The sequence below is a fragment of the Ochotona curzoniae genome, unplaced genomic scaffold (assembly GCF_017591425.1).
Source record: "Ochotona curzoniae isolate NIBS_2020 unplaced genomic scaffold, NIBS_Ocur_1.0 contig_2235, whole genome shotgun sequence".
NCBI lineage: Eukaryota > Metazoa > Chordata > Mammalia > Lagomorpha > Ochotonidae > Ochotona > Ochotona curzoniae.
The window spans coordinates 1,468,442-1,490,924 of NW_024465384.1; the positions used below are offsets into that span (position 1 = coordinate 1,468,442).

The 22,483-nt window shown below is 46.3% G+C and overlaps 1 long non-coding RNA gene across 1 annotated transcript in view; it reads left to right on the forward strand.

Moving 5' to 3' along the window:
• The window catches only part of LOC121151063, a 63,378-nt gene that overhangs the window by 15,512 nt on the left and 25,383 nt on the right, over nucleotides 1-22,483 (forward strand). The gene's annotated exons all lie outside the window — the stretch shown is intronic.

A 22,483-nucleotide genomic window follows, 5' to 3' on the forward strand; every position in this document is an offset into this window, starting at 1 on the left:
CCCTCACCGGCCTGGATATCTTTTTTGTAAAGTATATCAAAGCCTTGGAAGAAAAGATGAAAAGAAGGGAACTTACTAGAAGTTGGCAAAGCAAGCATTCCTTGCAGCCAGTGGTTTCCCCTAAGGCTGACACTTTGTATTCGGGCAGGATCTACTTACCTGTCCATCTCACTTAGCATGTCATGTTAAAGAGGGTTTTGTTTATTTGTCTGTCTGTTTCTTGTGTATATAGCTGGCATTTCACTTCTCCCCACATTGTGGACTCCCACATAGTAGGATCTTAAGATTTATTCTGCCTTGTTTTCCTACATTGAGGGTCGATCCTCAAAATAGTTAACCCCCAGTGCATCATAGTCCATTCTGTACTCATTCAAATGGACACAGGTCTTTCTTTTTAAATTATGTTCTATTTAATATTGTTTACATATTGAGTTGAGAGGGGTGCATGTCCACGTTGGCCTCTGATCAGGGTCAGGGAGGATCAGGTATGGGGGAAGGTGGATGGGATAAATGTTTTTTTTTTTTCTTTTTCGCTGGTATTATCACTTGGCATCCCCTAGTCAAACCAAATAGTACCCCCAACCTGCGTACATATCTGTCTGGGAGTCCATTGTGGGAAGCAGGGCAGGGTGGACAGCTTACCTAAAATACGGACTATTGCAGTAACTCTTAACCTTCCAGATTCTTAGCACAAAATTAGAGCTTTGCAAAGACCGGTTCTGTTGCTTGAGGGGAAACAAGGCCTGAATTGCCTGTTTTCTAGATACGCGTGCAACCTTTACAGAAGGACACAGAGGTTTCCAGAATGAGAGAATTTCTGAGGTTGCCTATGTGAAGGAGGGTGACCAGCCAAGCACCGGGGAACCCAGGAGCACTTCCTGTTTCTTAGTAAAATGCAGATGATCCAGTGAGATGCATAGATCTTTGGACAGCCTTAAATTAATCCAATCCTGGCCAAAAAAAGCAGTTACTGATTACAGTGAAGAAATGTCCCAAACCAGTTTCATGCTTTGCTAGGAATAGTTACTACTTTTTTCCCCTCCATTCTGCAGCTCACTTATCCTTCTTTTGACTAATATTTCCTGCAAGACTAATACCTGCTCTGGGCAATCTTGGGAGTGTACCGTGACCCCTCTGATTTCAGGATCACTCAGCCCTGTGGAATGTGACTAACAGCTCTCCACTGCCACTCATCTCTCCTCTCGGCTTTGTGCCTTCTTTCAGCTTCATTGCAATGTGGGAGTCAGGGGAAGGCCAGTTCCTACTATGCATCAGGCACTGGAATGGGTACTTCACATTGTCCCATTCTAATAACCCCGCAAGGTTACTGCTCTCTGCTCTTAACACATACAAACTAAGGTTCGAAGAATTGGTGTAACTTAGTCTCAAGGCGTGTAGCTTCTCCTCCATCAGAAGTTACCAGATGGATTGAAGTCTGCAGGGGCTGGTAAGAGAAGCAACTCAAGTTCATTCTAATGTTGCCAATGAATGGGTAGATCTTGGCTTCATGATGGTCTGGATACTCAGCCCTTCAATATTTCCTCATTTTTTTTCTGAGCCATTTATCTGACCTAATGATGTTGGTCATAAGAGGAAGCTGAAAATGGGACCATCTACTAACAGCTGCTCCGTATTTTTGTATCTCTGCGTTCCTGCATCTTGCCTGCCTAACAACGTGCAAGGGACGTTGCTTGAGGATGCTGTGGCCCAGTGGCTAAAGTACAGTACTCAGACTATACACATGTGAATCCAAGCTTCATCGCTTAGTAGCTGCCTGATCTTGTGCTAGGTGTTTAGCAGTTGAGCCTTCAGATTTGTTTTTTTTTTATTTGTTTTTTTTAAGATTTATTTCATTTTCATTACAAAGTCAGATATACAGAGAGGAGGATGAGACAGAGAGGAAGATCTTCCATCTGATGATTCACTCCCCAAGTGACTGCAACAGCCAGTGCTGCGCCAGTCCGAAGTCAGGAGCCAGGAACTTGTTTCCAGTATTCCACGCGGGTACAGGGTCCCAAGGCTTTGGGCCGTCCTCGACTGCTTTCTCAGGCCACAAGCAGGGAGCTGGATGGGAAGTGGAGTAGACGGGATTAGAACGGGCATCCATATGGGATTCTGGCGCGTTCAAGGCGAGAACTTTAGCCACTAGGCCACAGCACAGGGCCCTGTTTCTTTTTTATCTTGTAATATCATTTAAATAGACTTGTCCATATAAACGGCTTGGCACATAAGCTCCCACTTCACCAGTCAGTATTTTGTTGTAAAGCAAAGGCATTGAGGCAGGGATCCAGGTCTCAGGAAACACAAATTTTAGCAGAGGGGGTCAGATGTGGACATAAATAACTATAATACACAGTGAGAGAGTAATGGGTGCCATGGTGGTGGTTTATATGTGTGTGTGTGTGTGTGTGTGTGTGTGTGTGTGTGTGTGTGTGTAATGAGTCAGTGGAAGGAAGACTGCTTTTAGTAAGGAAATCAGAGGAAATGCGTTCATCCAAGCTGAGGGATGAGACTCACATTAGCCAGCGTTAAACCTATGGGGGCAACCCCAGTTATAGACGAGTGAACACAAAGCAAAGCTGGAGCTCATGGCAGAGTGTAGGGTCCTGGCCCACAGCAAGGCAGGTCTGGGTGCTCATTCGAAGTATGAGCACATGCCTTTAAGATCAACACAGGACAATACATGTTCAACCCTACCTGATCTTCCACAGAGTCATTCTGACCCCGGCGAGACTTCATCTATCTAGTCACCTCACCCAAAAATAGCTCTGGACGAGGTTCTAAATTAATGACTGTCAGCAAAGGCTTATGAAGTGTTTATCATGAGCTTTAAATTATAGATCCAGGAAAGGATCTCACAAACAAACAAAAGGAGTTGTAGTTAGGAAGATAAAATTAATATACGAACTGCTTTTGTGTAGCATTTTTATTGTCCTTGTTGCAGCTCAGAAAAATAACTTAGGCTCGCTGCAGACGATTTAGAAAATAAGGAGAAACCTGTGAGATAAAAGCAAAAGCACCCCAAATGTTACTACTTATTGTTAACTGTAGGTTAAAACGCAGTTATAGAATGATGATTCCCCCACCCCCGTGTGCGGTTTATCCCTTAACTGCATCCCACACTTGACCCCAGGGGAGGGTCTTGGATAAATGGTCAACATCCTTCCTCATTTTCTCCTTTCTCTCTTGAAACGTCTGTCTGGGATTGTGATTTCACTTAAAGTACAGGCAGGAGTTATTTTAAAGCGATTTCGGGTTCTTCACGGAGCCATCAGTCGGCAGCCAACTCTGGGAAGGCCTCTGTTCCTTGTGTAAGCCACCTGCTGGACTGTGTCGTCAGGGAAGGCGAGGAGAAAGGAAGTGAGTGGCACAGCACTAAACAAAAAAATGTACAGTATGAAAGCCCTGTTCCCGTTTGGGCCAGCTAGGGGGTCACCAAGTATCACCTTGCATTTGGGGAATGGTCTTCACCCGTTTTGTGGTTCCAAATGACAAGGCACTTCAGAGTGCAGATTCACTGCATGTGGCTCTCTGTATACAGGTGCATGCTCACGCATGATGTTGTGGGTACACATGCAAACCGCTTTGCGTACACATGTGTGTGTGTGATTCTCAACAACAAAGAAGAAACAGAATTCTGCCTACTTTTTTTTCCCCCCCCTTCAATGGTAATAAAACAAGGGCTACAGAAAAGTAGGTAAGACTATTATTTCCACTCCCCCCCCCCCCGCCGCTATATCTGGGGTAAAGGGGAAGGTAAATGGAGAAACCCCACCCAGTTTCCTATGCGTCCCAGGTCCCTGATGTGGGGCCTGCTCCAAGGGCCTTGCTCAAGTGGTTTTGATAGTTGAACAGTTCTGAATTGTTGCCATTCTCACCTTTCCAAGCATGATGAGGTTGCCGAAGAATGCAGTGATTGACATAGTCCATCTTAGAGTTTCTGTTTGTCCTCATTGGTAGTGAAGTCAGAAAGAGAGAAAGAGAGAAAGAGAGAAAGAGAGAAAGAGAGAAAGAAAGAAAGAAAGAAAGAAAAAGAAAGACTCATCAAAGCTGGTGCTGTGATGTAGTAGGCTAAGCCTCCACCTTGAGTGCTGGCATCCCATATGAGTGCTAGTTCGAGTTCTGGCTGCTTCATTTCCAATCCAGCTGGGAAAGCAGTAGTGGAAGATGGCCCAAGTCCTTGGAACCCTGCACCCATATGGGAGACCCAGAAGAAGTTCCTGCCTCCTACCAGCCCAAATTCAACTATTGTGGCCACTTTTGGAATGAGCCAGCAGATGGAAGACGTGTGTGTGTGTGTGTGTGTGTGTGTGTGTGTGTGTGTGCCCTTCCATCTGTGACCCTACTTTTCAAATAAAAATAAATGTTTAAAAAAATCACCAAAAAAAAAAAAAAACAGTCATGGAGAGGGCATTTGACCCACATCATTAGGAAACCCGCCTCCCATTCCAAAAAGCCTGGTTTGATTCCTGTCTCCAGCTTTGCAGCAATGCAGACCTGGATCAGCCATTATCTGATCAAGTAATTAGATTCCTATCACCCACATGGAGACAGGACTGTGCTCGCAGCTCCAACTTTGAAACCAGGCCCAGGTCAGCTACTACAGACATTTGAGGGAAATGTCCATATTCCATCACACTCTCCCAAAAAGGAAAACTGTGTTTCTCTTTCTATGTTTATTTATTTGTTCATTTTTAGTTATTTGAACGCAGGTCAATAAAGAGACACAGAGATAGCAACATCTTCCATCTTCTGGTTCACTCCCTAGATGCCCACAATAGGCATGGCTGTGCCAGGTGCAAGCTTTGAGCTCAGAGCTCAGGCTGGGTTCTCCCAAGTGGGTGACAGGGACTCAAGTGCTTGGGCCATCATCTGCTGCCTTTCAGGATGCCCTTTATAAAAAAGGAAAGAGCAAAGTTTGGAGCTGAGAACTTAATGCAAGTTTCACATGTGGGTCACTGAAATCTAGCAACTTTAGCCGTGACCCAGAATTTGCTGTGGCAGGAAGCTACAGTCAGCAGCCCATGCCGTCATGTCCTAGCATGTGTGTTAGCAGGGAGCTGGATCAGAAGCCAAGACAATACTCTTCCCATTGGGAATGTCAGTGTCCCTAGTGGCAACAAGGACCTTGAAGCAAACACCTAGGGGTCCCAAGTCTTGGGGTATCCTCGACTGCCTTGTTAGGCCACAAGCAGGGAGCTGGATGGAAAGTGGAACAGCTGGGATTAAAATCAGTGCCCATATGGATCCCAGGGTGTGCAAGACAAGGACTTTAGCCACTAGACTACCGCGCCAGGTCCCAATAAATAAATCTTTTAAAAAATAATTCCTCCCTCAAGCTCTGAAAATTCTCTCTATGCTTTATATATAATTCACATGTATATTTGGTTCTATTTCTGAACATTGTTTAATTCTTTATCAGGGAGGAGAGAGATTGATCTTCCATCTGATGGTTCCCTCTGCAAATGGCTACAGCAAAAGCCAGGAGCCTGGAACTCCACCCAAGTTTCTCATGTGGGAACAGGGGCCAAGCAAGGGCTGATTCTGCACTACCTTCCCAGGTCCATTTGCAGGATTTGAAGTGGAGCAGTCAGGACTCAGACCTGCTCTCTTAGGTGGGATGCAGGTACTGCATACAGCAGCTGCACAAGCAGGATGACAAGGCCAGCCCCAGGGACCCCAGTTCCTGTGCTGTCACCTACTGCCTGCCAGGGTGGGTGTGAGCTGGACGCAAGCGGAATGTATTCCACTTGTGAACCACACATCTGCTAGGGGTTATCAACATCTCATGTGGCAATTTTGCTATGTCAAATGTCCCATGCTTGGATTTTAACCAAGTATTATTATTAACATTTTTTAATTTTTAACTTGAAAGAATTAGAAAGAGAGAGAGAGACAAATGAGAAAGAGAGAAAGAGAGATTTTCCATCTGTTGGATCATTTTCCATATGGTCACAATAACCAGAACTGGGCCAGTCCAAAATGGGAACTAGGAATTTTTTTCTGAGTTTCCACATGGGTACAGGATCCCAAGGCCTTGGGCCATCCTACATTGCTTTCCCAGGTCATAAGCAGGGAGCTGGATCAGAAAGAGCAGTTGGGATTTGAACCATCACCCATGTGGAATGCTGGCACTTGCAGATAGAGAATTAGCTTGCTAGGGCATGGCACTAGCCCCTGCATGTTTTGTTTTTTGTAACCAGGAAAAGTTTATTTTCGTTGTAACAAAAAAAAAAAAGAAGAAGAAGAAAAGAATACTGCAGTGGTAAATAATGATTAGCAGAGAGAGGGATTTCTCTGTAGGAGCCATTCTGTACTCCTTAAATTTGAAACCCTGCAATTAGAACCCCTTTTCTGTTTGTGGCTAGGTTTTGCTTTCTCACGGTTAGGACAAAGCAGACACAGCGGGCCCGTCTTGACAACGTCTGCCTGTTACACTCACTAAAAAACGCTCCTCCCTCTCTGCTCTGGGTCACTGCGGCAAATTCAAAAGACACGCTCTTCTCTCCCAGGTCGTCTAGGCTGGGGGAAGGCAGACTGTAAACTTGGCAGGCTTCCCTTGCATTCCCCAGCCCAGGCTCTCATTGTCTGGATGAACAGAAAGGGTCAGGCTTCCAGTGGTGAAGGAGCTGCCTGGGGTCCTCCTTTGGTTTCACCAGCCATTGATGGCCTTGCTCTCAGGAGCTCAAGTGTCTTTCTTGCCCTCCTGCAGAGAGGCAGGTCTCCGCAGAGGTCTGTTGCAGCCTCCAGCACCTCACCCAGTGGGAATGGCTGGCCAGTAGTGAGGGATCAGCAGCCCCACTTCTCTGTAGGAGGTTGTTTCTAGCTGAGGAAAGCTCTCTGAGCTCTCCAGTCCTCTCTTGTCCACGTTTCTCTCCATTCATCCGAGCAATGGGCCAGTTGTGTTTAGTACCATCAGCCTCTACTGGCCCTTCATCTCACTCAGTATCAAGTTGTCATAGATAGCAATTGGGGTTTTGAAAGCTCACATCATAATGGTTTCATCCCCAAAGTCTTTTGTTAATAGTTGGTGGATTTGTGTTAGTACTTAACGGACAAATGGAAGAGATCTCAACAAGTTTTGGTGCCTAGAAGGTGGACTTAGTGGGAGTCGTGGTGGACTTAGAGGTCATGCTGGAGGGAGTCAGGAGAGGGCCTGCCCTTGGAACATGGATCTCACAAGTGGATAGGTTATAAAAGCCAAGTCCAGCCTCCTTCCCTCACTACTGGCTCATCATATGATCTTTCAGCATACATCCTTCCATTCACTGCTCTCATCGAACACTACAAGTAGAACGCTTGAACCTGGGCTGTGATCTTCCAAAACCATCAGCAGAGTTACTCTTTGCTCATCAGCTGCTTCTCCTGGAGTATTCGTTGTTGTTAAAAAAAAAAAAAAATTGTTGTTGTAAAAAAAAAAAAATGCTGACGAATATACTCAGAGCAAAATCCAAAGTCTTGGTCATAGCACACTTTGGGCTCCACATGATCTATCTATCAGCCCTCATCACCTGTGATCTCATCCCCAACTTCTCTCCCCATCACTCACTCTAACAATAAAGCCAAGACACAATAAAGCAAAGCCAACAGGTTCAGGTAGAAGGCAAGCAGGCATCTGTCTTCTGGTACTGTGGATCCAACCGCCCTTGAATTCATCCCAAATGGTCGTTTGTGTTTCTCCGCCACCCCATGCATGCATTTGCCTTAGTTTTCAGTCACTTGCAGCCAAGAGTAACATTTAACCTCTGGAGTGAAGTTTCGTAAGCATACTTAGAAGATTGAGATGAGGGAGGAGCCTCCTAGATCACCCCCAACTTGGTGAATACTGCATACATCACTTGAAATAAAAACTGGATCTAATCTCAAGGCTATCTGTGTGAGAGCTTGGCAAGGCATGGGAAAGCCCACTGTGGTGCCTTACATTACCACCCAGCATCTACCATCACCATACCTTGGCCATTGCCTACACCATCCACACATCAATGGTTGCCTGAATATTTTTGATATGCTATGTGGGAGAAGTAGAAGAAGGTGTATGTGTATGTCCCACAACCAGCTGACCATAGTTTTCGTTACTGACTTCCGGGATAAGGCATGTTCGGTCTTTGTCTTTTCATATCAAATAGCCACTGAGTTCTTGCTGGGTGTGAGACAGCAAGGTAGACAATGGCAAATGCAAGGAAGTAGAGCTGTTTATGAAGTTGATTGGAAGATCAAATCTAAATAGAAATGCATCCAGAAAGGTACAAAATATGGAAATAATTTGGAGTGGCAGTTTGCGTCCTCCAAACCAGACCTGCTATGGGACCCATCAATTGTGCTATTAGAATCAAATAAAAAATTACCAGGGGCCGTTGTTGTGAACTAAGCTTCTACCCTGGTCAGGCTAAACAATAAAACAAAATCATGCAGGCTGAATTCTACACAACCAACCAAACTAAGCTGTTGATCTCACACTCCTAGAATCAGGATTAGAACGATAACAGTCAAATTTCCCAAACCAACCAGTTTCAATTGGCAGGAGAATGGAGTTCCCTCTGCCTTAATCCTCACACAAAGAAAGGTAACCTAAAGTAACCTGAAGTTAGCCAATCAGTGACTTTCGGATTGTTTTTTCTCCTTGTCTCACCATAGAAGGAAAAGAACTTTGAAGGACCAAGTCACATGGTACATTTTTGTTTATGCTTCCTTCAGGTTTTCTCTTTCCCTAAAACAAATATTATCTGCCCAGAGCATCAGAACACTTATTTTATTGCATGTTTCTAAAACTGAAAATAAGGCCAAGCTGGACATTTGATCTAGCCCTTAAGAAACCTATATCCTACACTGGAATAAATTTGAATCCTGGCTCTGGCTCCCTAATCCGGTTTCTTGACAATGTGGGGTCTACAGAAGTACAGCAGCCAAGTAATTTGCGTTCCTGCCGCTCACATGGGACTCCTGTGTTGAGTTCCTGGCTCCTAGCTTCCATCAGGAGGCTGTTGATGCGTTCAGAGAGTGCCCGGCAAATTAAAGCTCTCTCTATCTCGCTAACTCTCAAATAGATAAAAATATTTTTAAAAGAAAACAAAGTCAAACTTTTTTTTTTGCTGTACTTTGAACACTAGGCATTTAAGAGAAATGAAAACATATGTCTGTGCAAAAAAATGTACATGAGTATTCGCAGCAGTCCTGTTTACTGTAACCCACCAGTGTCTATTAAGAAGGAGAGAACATGGACTATGTCTGTACAGCAGACTTTTCACTGGTGTATCCTTCGAAGGAGTGAGACACTGTGGTACATGGTCAACTCCACACCTACGAGTGCCACAGCCACCGATTCAGTCAAGCATGGATTAAAAAGATTCTATCCAATAAAAATTGGATTAGCGATATGAATGCACATGCTTATTCTTGCTACTAATCTCTCAACCATTCAGTATAAGAACTATGTGCAAAACATGATACTAGATACGATAAGAAATCTGGAGATATTAAAAGTATAGAATATGTGCAAATATTGTGTCTTTTCATGTAAAGAATTGAAATGTCTGTGGATTTGATAACCACAGGAGCAATGTCCTGTAGACACCAAGTGACAGCTCTAATAAGGTATACATATTTGGGCTAGCTGGCTAGGTACCCATACCCCACTTTAGAATACTTGGGTTCAATGCCTAGTTTCTGCAACCTCCTGCTCCTGCTAGTCACAAGAGAGAGCTGGATTTATTTCCTGTCTATTGGCTCTGACCTGGCTGTGGTCTAGCTACTGTAGGGATTTGGGGAATGAATGAACTAGTAGGCGAGATCTCCTCTCTCTCTATCCCTCTCACTCTCCATTTCTTAAGTAATTTCTTTTTATTGGGTTCCTGGCACAGGGCTCCTAAAACCTATAGAATTTGTTGAGTGATGAGTAAGACAGGATTCTGTTTTGTGATTCACCATGAGTTCTTTTATTATACCTGACATGAGAGTGTGTGTGTGTGTGTGTGTGTGTGTGTGTGTGTGTGTGTGTGTGTGTTGGCAGCTTCTGGATGGGAGTCAGCTTGTTAGGTAATAATTACAAAGATGGAATTTTCACACCTCTACGAAGGGGAGAAGACCATCAATGGCCAATGATTCAATCAGCTTATGTAGTGAAACCTCAATAAAAGCTTTAAATGATAGAGTCTGGAGAACTTCCAGGTTGGTGAACACATGAAAGTGTGCCCCAAACCAATGCGAATCTGGGCTGCTCCAATTATAATCCAGCTCTCTGCCAACATACCCGAAAAAGCAGAGAAAGATGGCTCAAGTGCTTGGGTCCAGGAACACACCTGGAGACCTGGAGGAGTCTCCTGGCTCCTAGATTCAGCCTGATCTGGTTTTGGCTATTGTGGCCATTTGAAAATCAGTGGAGTCTCTCTCTCTCTCTCTCTCCTTCTGTGAATCTGTCTTTCAAATAAAAATACATGACTAGGGCCCAGTGCAGTGGCCTAGCAGCTAAAGTTCTCGCCTTGAACACAGCGGGATCTCTAGTCCCGGTGGCTCTGCTTCCCATCCAGGATCCTGCTTGTGGCCTGGAAAAGCAGACAAGAACAGCCCAAAGCCTTGGGACCCTGCACCTGTGTGGGAGACCCAGAGCAAGCTCCTGGCTCCTGGCTCCGGATCGGCTCAGCTACTGTTATTGCTGTCACTTGGGGAGTGAATCAATGGGCAGAAGATCTTTGCCTCCTCTCTGTATATCTGACTTTGCAATAAAAATATATAAATCTAAAAAAATAATAATAAAACACCTAAATATTTTTTAAATGAGAACTTTCTCGGTTATAGGTAACTGTATCTAGGCAAGTGTTACACTGCTGGGAGAACAGCAGCCAATAGCTAGTGGACATTCTGGCCCTGGCTAATGCCAAGCTTGTGTTAACTATACCAGTGTGTCAGCACAGTTATCTTTCTATCTTTCGTTAAGGATATGTGAGGAAGACAGGGAACTCTAGGTCAGAACACACCGCACCAGTCCCAAGTAGGAGCGGGGACTGCAGATTGCCTAAGGAAGGGGGTCTAGGGACATATTGGGGTGGGAGCATCTGAGAGTATGTTTGACACGGAAGTAATGAGCTCTGGGGGCTTCCAAGGACTTAGCCACTGCACTCACATGTAGTTGAGGGAGCTGAAATGGGATAGTTTAGAGAGAGGAAACCGGAGGGCATGTCTGGGTCAGGCCAAGGCACCCCCAACATGCATGGGAAAACTGGACTAGGCCAAAGAGCATCACCTGTTGCCTGCTGGTGCTTGCAAGAACTGGGGCAAGCATGCCTGGCAGAGCCAGGCTGCAGGACTTGCCCAGGAGTGTCAGAGCAGGGGATGAGTCATGTCAAGCTGGGCTACAGCACCCACCACAACATGACAGAAATGGACTTGGGACAGATTCTGTAGGGGATTTGTGGGCTCACTTCTGCGGGACTCCAGCACCTGCTAGTTTGCGCAGAGAGCTGGGAGTGTTAACTGCTTGAATCAGGCTAAACCACAGAACTCACCTGAAAGTTTCAGGAGCTGGGGCTGGGAGGAGGGAGGGCTGAGCCAGGATGTGGCACCCACAAGCACATGTAGAGGCCAGAACTAAGCGCAGACCATACCAAGCAGAGACTCAGCACCCACTGGCATGATTGAGATTCAGGGCTAGGAGCAGGCCTGGTAGTGGAACTTGGGGGAAACTTCTGCTAGGCTGCAGCTCTTACCAGGGAACACATTGGTCAGGCTGGGAGTGGACCAGGCAAGGCAAGACTGCAGCATGCATTGGCATCTGTGTGGGCTGGGTCTGGGGACAGGCCAGGCTGACCAGACCTCAGCATCCTAGAATGCAAAAGAGACAGGACAGAGTATGGGCCATATCCAGCTGAGTTAAACTGCAATACTAAGATGGTGGATGGGCCATACTAGGCTGGCCTGATGTACCTGCCATCACACACAAGATCCATAGCTGGTAATGGATCTGGTAAAGAAACTTTGGAAAATTCCTTGCTAGGCTACAGCTCCCACTGGTGGCTTCAAGACACACAGCTGTAGGCAGACCAGTCTGGGCAAGATTATAGCACCTGTCAGCATGCATGTGGGCTGGGTTTGGGGGTGGGCCAGACTGGGCTAGGCTGCAGCACCCGTTGGCACTCATGAGAGCCAGAATGGGTATGCGATAGGCTGGGCTAGGCCATAGTGTCTGCTGGGTCACATGAAAGCTGGGTCTGGGGGGTGGGAAAGACTGAGCTAGGCTGTAGCACTCACCAGCAAGAGCTGGAATGGGTGCAGTCCTGTCAGGCTAGGCCACAATACCCATAGGTGAGTGCCAGGACTGGGGGTCAGCCATGTTGGGCTGGGCCACAGCGTCCACCAGCACCCATGGGATCCAGAGCTGGGAGCAAGCTTGGTAGAGGAACTTAGGAAATTCCCCTGCTAGGTCACAACTCCCACTGGTGAATGGGGTATGGGCAAACTGGTCTGGGCAAGGCTGCAGCACCTATTGGCATACATATAAGTTGGGCCTGGGAGTGAGCCAAGATAGGCCAATCCACAACATACTCTGACATGAGTGAGAGACAAGAAAGCGTGAAAGACAGGCTGGGTTGGACCCACCAGTTGACATGAGGACTTGAGATGGAAATGGGCAAAGGTTGACTAGGCTGTTACACCCACTGGCTAGAGCTGGACTAGTGGGGCTGAGCCAGGCTGCAGCACCTGTTAGCAAATGCTAAGAGTAGGGGCAGGTCATCTCAGATTGGGCTGCAGCACCAACTAGCACCACAAGATCTGGGACTGGGAACAGACCTGGGCTGTGGCCAGATTTCATGGACTCCCTTGCTTCCACTGGTGAGTGTGAGAGGTGGGCTGGTCTGGGGGCAGGATGGTCTGGAGGAAGACCAGGCTAGATCAAGCTGCCACACCCACTGGCATGCATAAAACCCAAGATGGATGTGGAGCATGCTAAATGACATAAGCCGACGAAAGGATAAACATTAAATGATTTTGTTTATCTGAGGTATCAAGGTAAATTCATGGACACACAGGAGACTAGAGGCTTCCAGGGACTCAGCTGCTACCTGGCGTGATGGCTCGTTGTCTGAATTCTCACCTTACAAGCCCTGGGATTCCATGTGAGCACCAGTTCATGTCCCGGCTGCTCCATTTTCTGTCCAGCACCAACTACTTGTGGCATGGGAAAGTAGTAGAGAATGACTCAAAGATTTGGGACCCTGTGGCCACTTGGGGAGTGAACCAGCGGATAGAAATTTTTTGTCTCTCATTCTTTCCGTAAATCTGACCTGCCTTTCCAATAACAAGAAATAAGTCTTTAAAAAAAAAAAAGTGCAAAATTTCTATCTGAGGTCAAGAGAAAGTTTTGGAAAATAGATATTGATGTTGATGTTTGTTGTACAACATTGTGAATGGACTTAATGCTACTTAAATTGTCCTTTTAAGTGGTAAGATAGTAAATAAGACACTATATGTATTTTACAATTTGACCACAATGACACAGAAAGAGAGAGAGAGGGAAGAGGAGGAAGTGAGGCAGGGACAACTCCTAAGGCAAATCTTAGGTACCTTTGGAAAAAGGAACAAAATAAATTCATAACCTAGACGAGCAATGCTCACTCGTGCAACAAGTGGGGCATCTGTGTCTGAGTGCCCGGTGGTGACTACGTTTTGAGAAAAGTAGTTCCAGGCTGGTAGTTGGCTGGTTTACTCTGAAATTGAACTCCTACCAGATTTCGCTTTCTGCTAGACTTGTTTGCTTGCCTCCTCTTTCATGGTCATGAGCCAAGGCCAAGGCCAGAACACCACCTGACATCCAAGGATTCCACAGAGACTGATCCTTTATCATAAGGTCCCTTCAACTCGTGTCCCGGACTGCTAGAATCCCCGGGTGGATGCTGGGCTATTGTTCCTGCTGTCATCTTTACTTTCAAAGCTTCAGACATTGAGCTTTTCTGGGCTTTTTTTTTTCTCAAGTAGCTGCATGGGACTTCAAGAATTGTTTTTCTGGTTCTTCCTGTTCAACACCTGTTATTATCATTGCCCCCTGAGAGCCACAGCAAATGGCTTTTCCTTGTAGTTTCCTCGGGCAGGCAACCAGCGGCAGCTAGTCTGTAGCTAGGGGTGATCCCAAAAACCTTTCGCAACTCTCCTCTTCGCTCTGCCTTCAGATCACCTTCTCGGGACACAAGGAACCTGCTCCACTGTCCCCCTCCCAGCAGCACTCGGGCCACAGACCCCTGCATTCAGCGCTCTCTCCACCGAGGGCTTCCCGCCTGCTTCTTTCCAGGGGTCTTTGAAGCTTCGTTTTGATCCCCATTCTTTGGGGGAAAGATTTACGCCTCCTCTTGTCCACAGCACCATCTCAGTTCCACCCCCATTTTCAGAGAACTGCACGCAGAAACATACATTTGAGACACGTACCCCCTCAACACTACCCTACCAGGATTTCTCTTTGACATAGTTCTACGGGAAAGGCTGTTTTATTTATGTATTATTTCTTTGAAACACACCCACCTCTCCCCACCTCTGGTTCACTCCCCCAAGTGCCCTGTCGGTGCTGCAAACCAGGAGCTCCATCCAGCTTTCCCAGGTTGGGTGGCAGGGACCCAAAGACTTGAAGTACAAGAAGTACCCAAGCACAAGCAGCCTGTAGCTTCCTGGAACAGATGTTGTTAGCAGGGATCTGGAATAGAGCTAAGACTTTGTAGCAGTCGCTCTGATGGGGGCCATGCAAGACCTAAGCTGATGTCTTAACCACCAAGTCAACCACTTGCTCTGGCTTTTATTATTATTATTATTATAATTTTAGCAATAGCACAATATACCATAACATAGAACATCACAATCATTTTTAAAATCAATTTAACTGCCCAGTCAGCTAGTATTAAGGATGCTCACATTATTGTGCAATTTTCATAATTCTGCTCAGTCTTGCAGAACTGAAGCTCAGTTCTCATCCTCTTCCCTCCTTGAGCCACCACTCTGCTTTCTGACTGTAAAGTCAGAATTTGACCAGTCTGAGTATCTCGTCTAAGTGGAATCATCTAATGCACAGCTTTTTCTGACTGCATACTCTTCACGATGCGTAATGTCCTCCTCACATTCTGTGAAGTTGTGTAGCAACTGTTGGCATCGCCTTGCCTTGAAGCTGAATAATGTCCCGTGTGTACGTATCACATTTTATTTCTCCATCCTTTCAGCCATGGGTTTTTGGAAGGCTGCTACCTTTTGTAAATAATGCTGATCTCTTTCACAGTCTGTTTTCAATTATTTGGCGTATTCACCCAGAAGCAGAATTGATGGGTCATATGGCAATTCAATTGATGGATCCTACGGTGCTTGAGTAAATGCCACATTTTTTTTTTTTACATAAAGATAGAGCAAAATCACCTGGAGATTCTTAGCAGAAGGGACTGAATTAAAGGGATGTACAAAACTGTCATCTTTCAAGTGGATCATGCACTTCTCTTCATTTTGGGCTTTTCCGTCTACTCATCTCCCACCCTTGCACTCCAGCTTATAGAGTAAGCATTGTATGCTTTTGAGAGCTAGGCGCAAAACAAACAATGAAAATGAGCAAGAAAGCATGAGGCACACAGGAAGATAACAAAATGACAGGAAAAAAAGTTTACAATTGACAATAAGATCAAAGACCAAAACGGGAAGCAACTCAGAACCTGGATAGAGATTTAATTTTATGAATATTTAAAATATTTTGGGGCTCAGCGTGGTGACTCAACTGGTTAATCCTCCCCTTGCAAGTGCCAGGATCCCCTATGGATGCCAGTTCATGTCCTGGCTGCTCCACTTCCGATCCAGCTACCTGCTGGTTGCCTGGGAAAGCAGTCGAGGATGGCCCAAGCCTTGGGACCCTGCACCTGTGTGGGAGACCCAGAAGAAGCTCCTGGCTCCTGGCTTTGGTTGGGTTCAGCTGCGGCCATTGCAATTCTCATTGCAGTGAACCAACAGATGGAAGATCTTTGTCTCTCCTCTCTGTGGATCTGCCATCTGATAAAAATAAAGAAATCTTTAAACAAGCAAAAAAAAAAATAGTTAAAAAATCTGAATGGCAGCAAACTCACTTCAGATGGCTTCTCTTTCCAGTCATCCCTCCATATTTCACTTTCTTACCCCCTTTTCTAACCTCATCTCCCTAAGGATATCAATTGCTAGGAATTCTCACGGTAGGCACGTTTCAAACACAAATATAGCACACTCTATTAATAGAATGTGTGTATTACCACGAAGCAGGTCAAGCAAAGATGGAATGAAGGGATCAATAAACCCAAGAAGAGCACTGGCTCATTATTCCAACAAGTAATGACTAAAGGCAGACAAAAATTGCTCCACGAGAAAACTTAAATCTAAATCCATAAGCATGATGTTGGGGAAACAAGCATGCATATCCCATCTCTCAGTGTGCCAGCAGAGGAAAAACAAAATACAGAACCTGAAACCAGCAGGGTGTAGTGGAACTGTGAAAAAGCACACAGAATCAGCGTGGATTCTGATTCTGTGACAAATGATGCCTATCAAAGCCGTGCTTTCCAAAGAAAAATGAGAGTGTCGTCATACACGGAGCAGTCATGACTCCCCCATTGTCCTTGCCGGGGGAAAGCCCTGCCACTCCCCCACCCCTGTGATCTAGATTTGTCCTTGTCACAAATCGTCAGCCTTGCTGTACTTCTATAGGGTTCTGTTCAACTGCCTGTACCCCAATTTTCTCTGTTACATAGCTGTGGTCAACATGCTAGGCCACTTATTTACCTTCTCGGTATGTGCGTGAAGCTGCCTTCTAGAGCGCTCTTCCTGGCTTCCCAGCACATCACTGCAGCTTCAACAAGAGGCCGTGCTTCAGAGAAAACACAGACTGGACCCCAGGCAGCAGGAGCAGATGCCCTGTGTTGAGCTGCCCCGCCAACAATGGACGCGTTCTTCTTCTCCTCCCATCTGCAGCATGTATTTATTGTTCTTGGGCATGAGAGGCCTTGTCTTCACTGACCCCGGGCCCCAGCCAGGCCCAAGGGCTACAGGAGTCCTGGCACTGGCTAGTACGGCTAGGACAGTTAGTACAGCGGGTTCCGGCAGTTCCACAAGGTCAGAGCTGTTGAACGTGGGAACCCAAATTTCAGTTCAGACAAACCAACTGTTATTTGCAAGGACAGTAGAAGACTTACCACTCATCTCTTCCCATATTCTGGTCCCTGAAATCACTGGAGAAATAGCATGCTTCAAAATGTCAGACCACCTGAAGAATGTTCAAGGAAAGTATAATTAAAAGATAATTTACTTTGACACAATCAAATTGCAAGTCTGTCCTTTTTTTTCCCCGAAATAGTCATTTTTGCATAAACTTTTTGAAATTTTCTCCGAGTTTTTATATGCTTATTTCTATTTACCAAGCATTTGAGTTGATTTTCAAGTTTTTCCTCTTTTTTTTTCCTTTCTTGTCTGGATTTTTAGGGTTCTTCCTCTCACCCCAAATTCCTCATAATATCTAGGTCAGTGCTCAATATTCATGGTAGTTACGGCCTAGAATGTTATCCTGAATACTGAAATGCTTTTAGAGTTAAGAGAGTGTTAAGGTTGGGGGTCACTAGGAGTGGCTCAACAGGCTAACCCTCCACCTGCAGCACGGGCATCCCATATGGGCCTGTAATTTGTGTTCTGGCTGCTCCACTTCCTATCCAACTCCCTGTTTGTGGCCTGGGAAAGCAGCAAAGCACGGCCCGAAGCCTTGGAACGTTGCCTTTACATGGTTCCTGGCTCAGATCACTTCATCTCAGGCCATTGTAGCAGTTTGGCAATTGAACCAGGGACCCAATGACTCTCCAGTCTGTCTCTCCTCTCTATAAATCTGCCTTTCAAATAAAAATAATTTTTAAAAGAGGGTTAGATCCCTGTGAGCCTTAAGTAACCTTCTTTTCTTTTTTTTTTTTTTAAGATTTATTTTTATTGCAAAGTCTGATATATAGAGAGGAGAGACAGAAATATCTTCTGTCAGATGATTCACTCCCCAAGTGACCCCAACAGCTGGTGCTGTGCTGATCCAAAGCCAGGAGCCAGGAACTTCCTCCAGGGCTCCCACATGGGTGCAGGATCCCAAGGCTTTGGGCCGTCCTCAACTACTTTCCCAGGCCACAAGCAGGGAGCTGGATGGGAAGTGGAGCTGCCGGGATTAGAACCAGTGCCCATATGGGATCCTGACGCATTCAAGGCGAGGACTTCAGCCGCTATGCTACTGCGCTGGGCCCAAGTTACCTTATTTTCATCAACTAATCATGTTGTTTCTGTACAAAGACACCTTCTGTGGTGTTGATTCGCTGACACGGAATTTAGAGTCAACAGCTACATAGCTCTCGCCCGAACGAACGTGGTTTATTTGCCACCTGTCTCTTCTCCAGGAGGCATGCCCTGTTTCTGCAGCACCACGCTTTAGGGCCAGGCAATTTGCCAATGGAAAACACACAGCCAGAAGGAACCGCAGCAGCAAACGTGCTGCTCCCACCAAGGACGCCAGTCTACAGTGGGAGACCTGACACAGACGGCCCCAGCCCGGGGGCATCGCTGGGCATCGCTGGGCATCGCCCGCCAGAGGACTGCAGCTCTTTGCTTCTCTGTGCCCGATGCCGAATGACATGTCTGCGAGCGCTGACGTGAGAGTTGTGCATAAAATGAAAGAGCACGCACATGCCCAGGAACGGAACTACGGAATCTGAGGATATTGAGGAGCAATTGTTAACTGTCCCCGGGAGAGAATGAAAATGCTTCTTTTGAGTGGAATCTTGCAATGGAACTGGGAATCAAAAAACAAACAAACAAAAACAAAAACTCTAGGTATCAATTCTAAGAACATGGAGAAGTCTTTTTTTTTCCCACTTATTTATTTCAAAGAGTTGCAGAAAGAGTGGGGAGATCTGTCTACTGGTTGATTCACATGATCGTTTGGACCAGGCCAAAATCAGGAGCCAGGAACTTCATCCAGGTCTCCCACATGGGTGGCAGGGGCCCAGGCATTTGGGTCCTCTTCTGCTGCTTTTCCCAGGCACATTAGCAGGGAACTGGATCAGAAGTGGAGCAGCCAGGACTCAAACCTGTGCCCGTGTGTGAATTTTTGGCATCGGAGGCAGAGGCTTTACTCGCTATGCCACAAGGCCGACCCTGAGAAGCCGTGTCTAAGGGGCGCTCTGAGATGCTCTCAAACCCGAAGCAGCGCACCCACACTCTCTGATTCCGTCTGTAGAGGCTTGCTGGGGAACATCTTTCCTTTAGTGGGGATAGCCCACTTGGAGGCCAAGCTCTGGGTCTAGATGGACTGAAAATAGCAGAATTGCCTTTGTCCCAGTGTCACCCCACTCCAGAGCTGCAGACCAGAAACTCTGGGAGTGGTGTCTAGCAATCTGCCATTTAAAAGCCCTGCACTTCCCCATCCCTGGTTACGGAGGCGCTTGGGAGGCCGAGTGTTGCTTCTCCCTCCCAATACAGGAAGAAGAAACAGAAATTTTTTTTGGGGGGGAGCCTTTCTGCCTGCTGAACACCCCCACACACACACCCTCCACCAATGCTAAAGTGACTAGAACTGTTGGCTGGTGCCATTCCTGCTTCCAGCTTCCTGCCAGTGTAGACCCAAGGAGGGAGCAAGCAGGTGGGTCCCTGTCCCCTGTGCTGGAAACTGTACTGAGCTGCTGGCTCCTGGAGTCAGTGTGGCCTAGTCCTGGTTACTGAAGGCATCTGGGATGTGAACCAGTGAAAAATAACTCCCTCTCTTTCTCTCTCACAAATAAACGACAATAATGACAACACATTTCCAAGTCCAACAGGAGATTCTGTGGAGTGCTTATGTCTGGGGATCCTTCTTAGGATTCCAATTCATGTCACCCTTTTAGGGACCAATGGCCTGCAGGTGGCCTGCTTTATTGGGCCTTGGTATGAAAAGAATTAGGGCTGGAGAATCCGAGGAATCTCACTTGTGTGTGCTACGAGAGTCCTCAAGGAGTTTATGGAAAATGCATACTGAAGAAACTATGCATGGATTTCAAAACTTTCCTCACCAAAGATAAGTATCTTTTATCTCCATTTTTTTTTTCCAGGAACTTATTTTTTTCTTTAGATGTGTTTATTTTACTTGAAAGCATTAGAGAGAGAAAGGGAGAGAGAGAGAGGTCGTCCCTCTGCTGCTGCAATCCCCGAATGGTCACGATGGCCAGAGCCAGGATGGTCTGAAGTTGAGACCCAGGAGCTTTTTCCTGGTGTCCCACATAGCTACAGGTGTCCAAGGACTTGGGCCATCCTCTGTTGCTCTCCCAGGCCATCAGCAGAGAAGTGGGTCAGAAGTGGATTATTAGGACTTGAACTGGATGCCAGTTGTGGAAGCAGAGCTCTTGCTATAACACACTGCTGGCACCTAAAAATAAATATGTACTTTTTAAAAAGATTTTTAAAATTTTTATTGGAAAGTCAAAGAGGAGAGATAGAAAAGAAGATCGTCCGTCCACTGATTCACTCCCCGAGCAACTTCACAGGCTGGAGCTGAGCCAATCCGAAGCCAGGAGCCTCTTCAGGGCCTCCCACGCAGGTGCAGGGTCCCAAGGCTTTGGGCCATCCTTGATTGCTTTCCCAGGCCACAGGCAGGGAGCTGGATGGGAAGTGGAGTAGCCAGGATTAGAACTGGTGCCTGTATGGGATCCTGGCATTTGCAAGGTGAGGTCTTTTGCCACTAGGCTATCATGCCGGCCCCCAACATGTGCATTTTTTAAAACAGTTATTTTAGTGCTCACTTCGGCAACACATATACTTAAAAAAAAAAAATTAGAATGGTACAGAGAAGATGAAAATTTTTTAAAGCAATTATTTTGTTTTTATTTGAAACAAAGAGCTGCAGAGTGAAGAAGACAGAGGAATCTTCCATCTACTAGTCCACTCCCCAAATGGCGGCAGTGGCCAGAGCTGAGCCCTTCTGACGGCAGGAGCCAGTTCTTTGCAGATCTTCCAGAGGAGTGCAACGGCCCAAGGACTTGGGCCATCCTCCACTGTTTCCTCAAGTTATTGCAGAGAGCTCCAGCAGAGGTGGAGGAGCCGGAACACGGACCAGTGGGATGCGGGATGCCAGTGCTGCAAGTGGTGGCCTAGCCTACTATGCCATGGTGCAGGTCCCATAAATGCATTTTTAAAGGTTTATTGTATTTTTTTGGAAAGTCAGATATAGAAAGGAGAGACAGAGAGGAAGATGTGTCCACTGATTCGCTCTCCAAGTGGCCGCAATGGCTGGAGCTGAACCAATGTGAAACCAGAGCCAGGAGCCTCTTCCAGATCTCCCACGCAGGTGCAGGCTCTCAAGGCTTTGGGCTGTCCTCCTCTCCTTTCCCGAGTCCCAGGCAGGAAGCTGGAAGGGAAGCAGGGCAGCTGGGACATGAACCGGTACCCATATGGGATCCCGGTGTGTCCGAGGCGAGGACCTTAGCCACTAGGCTACTGTGCCGGGCCCCATAAATGCTTTTTTTTTTTTTAGAAAGATAGTAAACTGGAAAATACCTAGCATACAAAAGACCCTCAACAACCATTAACATTTTTTTCTTCATTTTTCATTAATTTATATGAGAGGCAAAGAAACGAAGATAAAAAGACACAGAGATAGGGATAAGAGACTCTCAATTATTTCATTCCCCAAACATCTACAACAGCAGTTGGGGCTGGGCTGGGGTTGAAGCTGAGAGCCAGTAACACCATCCGGGTCTCCCCACGCCGTGGGTGGGTGGCAGCACCTGCTGATTTATGCCGTCACCCTTACCTCCCGGGACCTGCATGGGTGCGAAGCAAGAATCAGACGTTGGAAATCGAACTTGGGCACTTTGCTGAAAATAAACTCAGAAGTCCCCTCGCAGCCCTGCTAATGTTGGACATATATAACAGAGTATGTTCTAAGCTCAGCACCCCCACCACCCCGATGCGTTGGCAGCCCCTGACAAGCAAGCCAACACTGACATTGACAAAGAGGAATAGAGGCTTGGAACTTTAATGGTAAAAAAAAAAAAAAACAAAAAAAAAAAAACCAAAGGGATTTTAACGGTAAAAACCAACTACCCCGTTTCAGGCCAGGGAAATTCCTTCACTCAGGTTTCAAGATGGCTCACCAGTCTTCGCCAGTCTTCCTCCCACTCCAACCCACTTTAATCTCATTTATGCTGCAACTGAGAGTCTATTCCTCTCTCTCTGAGCAATTTCCTTCTCTAGAGAGTAGGGCTGGATCAGGCTGAGACCCAGGAGAGAGGAATTACCTCCCCTGCCAACCACACTGGGGGCAGACCTCTTCCCAGCATCTCACTTATCTCTCCCATCCGAGCCGTTAGATTTGGCGTTTCCTTCTGCCATAGGCACTGCCTTTTCCACGCCCCCAAGGCCGGCCCTCAAACTCTTCAAATAAGGACTCTTCTCTTAAAAAAATTAGGCTTCGCCCTTCCTCATCAATGTATTGACTCCACAATCCTTATCTTTGCTC